Consider the following 7,330-nt stretch of genomic DNA (forward strand, 5'->3'; position numbering starts at 1 on the left):
TCCATTTGAGTCTCCACTGCTCCCTAGAAAAGTCAAGGAACCCTCTGAATTTTCATAACATTTTTGTATGCCTCTAATTATTACTCTGTGTTATAAAAACATCTTATTCTGTGGGCAATCATTTATTTTCTTATCCCTCTCTCTAAGCTGTTAACTGAGAGTAAAAGACTTTGTCTTAATCATTTCCAGATCCTTATCACCTAGCATAATAGCTTGCATCTAACAGCAGTAAGTTATAAATATTATTGGCAGATATATAATGGAAAAGAGAGAATGAAACAACTAGGCTGATTTTTTTCCTGCTCAGACAACCTGATTTTTCATTGGCCAAAGTGTCAAACTTTACAAGTATAAATGCAAAGCCTGTATTCCCCAGATCCTCAGCTATAACCGATAAGGGGCAGGACTGACATCTCTTGCCCATTATATCCTGATGTGAAAACAACCTGGCAAAAAGCAAAAAGTATACTAGGATCCACTTTTTAAAGTCCTGGCTCATTGAGAATTTTGGGAGGGCAGCCTGGGGGATCCACAGAACTTAAGAGCCTCTTACAGATCAATGCACAGAGAACCCCCTCGCTGAGCCAGTGAGGAACAACTTTATAAAGAACAGACAACTGTTTATCCACACAAAAGAAAATCTTCCTACCAGTAGTAATGCCATCAACATCTTAGCGGCTTTTTCATTATGAAGCTGACATTTCCTTCTTTAGAGCCCAATTCAAAAGCTTTTGAATTTTTAAATGAAATAATAAAGCCATCGGCACACAATAAATGCTATGCAATATTTATAATCAGGGGTCTTGAGAGTATATTTTATGTTAAAGAAAAGATTTAATTACTAGGCCTTCTCTTTTAAATCCTTTAAAACCTTCAGCTTTACAATGAGAGACTCGAAATCTTTCCTGGGTCTTAATTTTAATGTGGCTTTCTATTACTTTTTTATCCCCTCTAAAACTCCAGATCCCCTCAGCATAGCTTCTACTTTTTCCATGGCTGAACTGGCAGCAGGCTGATCTTTTTATTGGTGGGTAATGGATTTCGTTTGATTGCTGACACAGGAACAATGAGAGGATAAACAGTTCCATCCATGGCCATGAACTTCCCCATCTGTCGAGTGCGTTCGTGACTGCAGAGCACTGGGCAGAGACAGATGAATGAACCCGTCACGCCTGATGGTGATGACATCCGTCATACAAGCCGAACATGTGGCTTCATAAATCAAGGGCTAACAGCAACTCTGGTTGCTCATGTCGTTAACTCGCCATCCGTTTAAACACCTAAGGATTTACCATAACGTTAAACGGAGCGACCTGTTTCGCAATTCTGATCTCACCAAGAAACCAGAGGTAGCAAGGGAAGCCAAAAATCATCTTCCAAGTTAAAAAAATTTTTCAGATGCATGCTCAAATATTTGCAGAATATATGAAATATAAAGATACGAATATAAGAAATATAGGCTGTCTGGAATTGGTTTCAAAATGAAATGGATGGGTAAGTGGATAGAGGTATAGATGAAAAGAGATCAGCCATGAAGGACAGGAACCTGGGAGTTCATTATACTATATTCTTCGATTTTGCGTATGTTTAAAATTATTCATAATGAAAAGTTTTTTTTAATTGAATGAACTGGGAAATGGGATCTTCCATTGCATAGCACAAGCATTTTTGCCTAATTCGGTCTTTTCTTTAAAAAAAAGTTATGCCCATGCAGCAGTTCAAGCATTTAACAAGGCAAACAAGCCATCACCATCAAACAGGAAAGCAACACATTTCAGAGGGAGAAAACCAAGCAACATCTACTGTGGTTTTTCAGGAACCGAAATCACTCCACTGAGGACAACCGCCTTGCCCAAGTTCACCCCACTTCCCAAGGTAGCCGCCATCCAGTGCCAGTCAAGTAGGAGATGAATTACGAGGCCCAACCAACCACCTGCCCCAGTCTGGGTAACTCTGAAGGCGCCCAGCTTCACAGTTCCTTCATGAGACTGGCTGAGTTCCTTGCTGGGATGACATAAAAGTCCAGAGGTAGTCCAGACCTCGTCCCGATCCTGCTTCCTCCCCTTCTCCCCGAGGTGTTGGTCCTGCCAGCACTGGCCTGCAAACTTCCTATGTACAAATTTCATCTTAGAAGTGGCTTCCTGGGAATCTGACCTGCAACAGCAATGGAACTTTCCTCCAAATCTCTTTCTCTTTTAATCTTCTCCTGGTGCCATCTTTAACTCCTCGCTTTCTTGCACACCCAGCCTTTGGTCAGAAATCGTACTGCTTTTTACGTTAAATTATATTCAGAATCTGACCAGTTCTCACCACCCCTTCCATGGCCACCCTGATCTAGTTCCCCACCATCTCTCACCTGTGGTGCGGCAACGGCCTCCCAAGCCTTCTCCTCGCTTCCGCCCTTGCCGCCCTTCAGTCCCTCTCAACAGAGTAACCAGAACGAAGGTCTCACGTTGGGTCACAGCAGTTCTGCTCGATGCCCTTTCCACCCAGACTAACAGCTAAGTTCTTGCTATGATCCAGCATGCCTAAGACGATCCCACTTTGTACCTGATGTACTAGCATAATTTTAATAGTGATTGCTTTCACTCTCAAAAGTACCTTAGTTTGGATTAAAATTTGTATGGTTACCCTACCTCTTAGATCTCACCACCTACTCTCCGCCTCTTATTCACTCTATTCAAGTGACTCCAGAATATTCTGCAAACAAGTAGACAAAATATCTGCTTCAGGATATTTTCACTTGCTGTTCCGTTGCCTGAGGTTTTCTTCCCCTAGTTACTTGCAGGCTAACTTCCTCATGCTCCTCAGGCTTTATTCAAGATCACCTTTTTGATGAGGTCCTCCCTGGCCACCTGACTCCTCATATCCTTTTTTTCTCCTTTTTAAAAATCCTATCACTAGTCAATATATTTTATATTTTGCTCATTTATCCAGGCGTCTTAGTCCATCTGGGCTGCTATAACAAACTACCACAAACTGGGTAGCTTACAAGCAATAGAAATTGATTTCTCACAGTTCCAGAAGCTGGGAAAGATCAGGGCACCAACATGGTCACATCCGGTGAAAGCCCTCTTCCTGGTTTAGAGCCAGGGCCTTCTGGCTGTGTCCTCACGTGGTTTAAAGGGCTAAGGAGCTCCATGGCGTCTTTTTTATAATCCCACTCATGGGGGTCCCTCATGACCTAAGCACCTCCCAAAGGCCCACCTCCTTTTACCATCGCACTAGGCAGTAAGATTTAAACTTACGAATTTTTGCAGGCAGAAACATTCAGAGCATAGCATCTGGTCATCACCTGTCTCCCTCAGTGGAATGTAAGCTCATCGTCCCCAGTGCTTGATGCATAGTCGGTGTTCAGTTAATATCTGTTGAAAAAACAAATGAATGAATGAAACATGGATGCATCTCAAAAATATTATGCTAAACGAAAGAAGCCAGGCACAAAATGTCACATATCGTATGATTCCATTCTATGAAATATTCAGAATAGATAAATCTGTAGAGACAGAATGCAAATGAGTGGCTGCTAGAAGCTGGGGGAGGGAGAAGGGGAATGACAATGTAATGGGTACAGACAGGGTGTCCTTTTGAGGTGATGAAAATGTTTTACGCCTAGGTAGTGGTGAAAGCGGCGATGGTAGCACATCGTGAATGTACTAAATCCCACTGAAATGTACACTTTGAAATGGTTAATTTTATGTTACGTGAATTTTACCTCGATTTTTAAAAAGCATAAAACAAAAACGAATGAATGGGTATCTATGGAGTAGAGAGGCCTGGCAGTGTCAAGGTGTAGCTGTCAGAGCTGGGAGAGATGAGGGATGTTGTGGGTTTCTCGGTTAGGCCACAGCATGACAGCCTGAGAATTGCCTGTGTTAAAGCCCGTCCTCTTTACAGGGCAGGAAGAACCCACCTCGTAGTGTGCCTGGGTCCTTCCCATTTATGCCGTAATTCAACAACTGTATTAAATGCCTATGAGATTCCTGGCTTTGCCCACTCAACCCCAGGGAGCTCTCTTCCAGCACCCTAAAGAGGAAATCAAGCTGTAATAACAGGTCATGCAAAAGCCCTGCACGTCATTTTCAAATGGTTTTCTTCCAAATAAATATGACATGATAGATTCCTCTTTATTCCATAACTTTCCCTGGACGAAATTATTGCAGAGTCTAAGAGCACAGGCCTTGAGGCAGGCTGCAGAGGTTCTGACTCTGGCTCAATATCTTGATAGCTATAAAACCTTAGACCACTGGTTCCCAAACAGGTGTATTTGCCCCCAAGGACATTTCTTATGTCTGGAGACAAGTTTGGTTTTTACAACTGAAGGAATGCCCCTTGCAGCTCCTGGGTAAAGGCCAGGGATGTTGCTAAACATCCTACAATGCTCAAGATAGTCCCCACAACCAAGAATTATCAGGCCCCAGACAGTTGAGAATCTGCCTTACACGAATCTCTAAGCTGTATGGGCCTCAGTTTTCTCATCTGTCAAATGGAGATACTAGAACTGGGCCTACTTATAGGCTTGTGAGAATTAAATAAAATAGTGAGCAAAAGGCTCATAGCCTAATGTTTGGCATATAGTAAGTGCTATTTTTTAAAAGTATTATTAAAACTGTGTCTGATTACCTTGATTATTGAAGAACCAAATGAGACCGGCTGAAATTGTCTTCTGCCCTGACTCAAGCACTAGCCACAAGCCTCTAACACAGGAGCATCACTGGTCATGGAAAAGAGAGCATAGTTACCACCAAGACCAGAAAAACCCCTCCAAAGGGCTTGCCTGATTTAGCATAAAATACAGGACACCAATTAAATCTGAATTTCAGTAAACAACAAATAATTTTTAGTATAAGAATACTCATGCGATATTTGGGACATAGTTATATCAGAAAAATTCTGTTATTTTTCTTAAATTAAAATCTAACTGGGTAACCACCACACTCCACTTTCGCCCACAAAGAACATTACTTTGCATAAGTTAAAGATTGAAACCATCTCTCTGTCTCAGAGGAACTGAAAGGCGAATGTGACACCTGCTGAAATCACAAGCGTAGCTCTAAGTTCACAAAATAAGCCACTGAAGATTAAACACAGAGGCTTCTCAGAGGCCCACAGCCTGGCGGCCCCCAAGTCTACCAAGACTGGCACTGTAGCATGGTGGGGAGCCCAGGTTTGGGAGTCACGACCGACCCAAATTAGGGGCTCTCTTCTGTAAAACGGTAGTAGGCCCACCATGCTGGGTTGTGGTCGGGCTGATGAATAAAGTGCCTGGGACGTAATCAGTATTCGACAGTAAATCGTCTGGCACATTATGGGTCTGGCACATTATGGGTTCAATAAGTGTGGAATGAAGGGATGAACACTGCACAGTGCTAGGCAGGAGGCCACAGGCCGCCATTCACATTGACAGGCTGCGGCCCCTCTGCTCAGCCACTAAATCCACATCCCCTGGGGGGTTTCAAAGCCCTGTTCCACTCCTGGAAACCACTTCAGATCTTTGGAATCAGAAAGAACAGGGGTGGGCTCCAGGTACGTGGATGTTTATCGAGCTGCTTAGCAGGTCTGATGTACAGCCAGGGTTAGGAACCACAGATTCAACTCCTGCAGGACGACTTTGTCAAGAACTCTCTCTGTTCATCAGTGGTCCTCAAACCTTAGTGACGATCAGGAGCCCTGGAGAGCTTTGCCAAACACAGGTTGCTGGTCTACCCCAGAGTTTCTGATTAAGTAGAATTGGCATGTCTAACAAGTGCTGCTAATACTGCATTCTGGGGACAATTTGAGAACCACCTCACTCCATCCAAGCCCCAGTTGCATAACATAATCACCGGAGATATTTTTTAAGTACCTATGACTGAGCCCTAGAGAATCATATTTAAATAGTCTGGTGAGGGACCTGAGCGTCTCATAATTGGAATGCATCTGGGTCAGTAATGTCTGCTCCCTTTACGTGAACTCTCTGGTCTCTCTCTGGGGCCAGCAAGGAGGGCTTCACAGGGGCTCCGTAGAAACTCGGTCCTCAGGTCCCAAACCCAGACCTGTGGAATCAGAATCTGCACATTAACAAGACCCCTAGAGATTCCCAAGTATTTTAAAGTCTAAGAAGCATTGCTCAGGTTTCAGCCTAAATAGAAGTACCTTGGAGAGGGCTTCTTCTAGCACCTCTGTGAGGGTGGGTCTCCAGAGAGCGCTCAGATTGGAGAGAGAAACACAGAGGTAGCACCACTCAGCTCTTCCCATTAGCCAAACAGGTAACCAAGCATTTTGCAGAACACCCAATATAGAAATAAAGGCTTCCATTGACGTTAGCTGACTGCCTTTGACGTAAGTGTAGAAGCAAAATTTTTAAATGGACATAAGGGAGCCTCCACGTGCCAACAATATAGAACTCTCTGCAGTGACTTCCGGAACCTTGGAGACCCCTCACCCGGACAGACTCTCCCTCACTGAGGCTTAGCCTGGTCCTGGACATTGGTTGCTACCAGTACTCCTAGGTGTGGTGTATGCTTACTGTTGCATACAGATTACAGAGTTTTTATTCCAAAATGAGGACTCGGCCACTCACCTTCCACAGAGTGTAAGGTACCTGGGCTAGGAGGACTCTAACTATCTCATATGATGGAGACTCTGGACTCAGCACAAAAGCCAAGCAGGATCACGTTGGCAAAATAGTTAAAGATTAATAATATCAAGAATTATCACGGGTATGGGGAATAAGCCCCTCATGTCCTGTCGTGAAAATGTCAACTGATGCTGAATTTTTGGAAGGCAAAGTGGAAAAATCCCTCAAAATTTTAAATAGGTATATACTGTGACCTGCACTCCCACAGCTTGAAATGTAGCTACAAAAAATATTAAAAGACCTATAAAGATACATATATAAGGATGTACTTTGCATCATCATCATTTCTACTTTTAAAAAATGGAAATAAGCTATAGGTCTATCAAGAAAGAAGTGGATAAATTCTTACAGTGCAGTGGACTCTACTCATTTATTTGAAGAATGGGAACTATATATGTTCACACTTGAATGAGTGTATGCATGCATGGGTGTATGGGTGTGTAAGTGTAGTATGACTCCATTTCTATTTTTAAAAAATTACATATATGAAAAAAATCTGGAAAAATACTCGCTAATCTGTAAACAATGATTGCTTTTAGGAAGTGAGACTAGAATTGGGGAAGTGCTTTTCACCTTTTCTGTATGCCCATCTACAATTTTTGAATTTGTTATAAAAAGCACATATTATTTTATTATTTTAAAATATATTTCAAACAGATAAAAATGATTTCTTAAGAATTGTTTTTCTCTGGGGGTGCTTCCTTCCATTAG

Source organism: Pteropus vampyrus, unplaced genomic scaffold (assembly GCF_000151845.1).
Source record: "Pteropus vampyrus isolate Shadow unplaced genomic scaffold, Pvam_2.0 Scaffold99, whole genome shotgun sequence".
NCBI classification, from domain to species: Eukaryota; Metazoa; Chordata; class Mammalia; order Chiroptera; family Pteropodidae; genus Pteropus; species Pteropus vampyrus.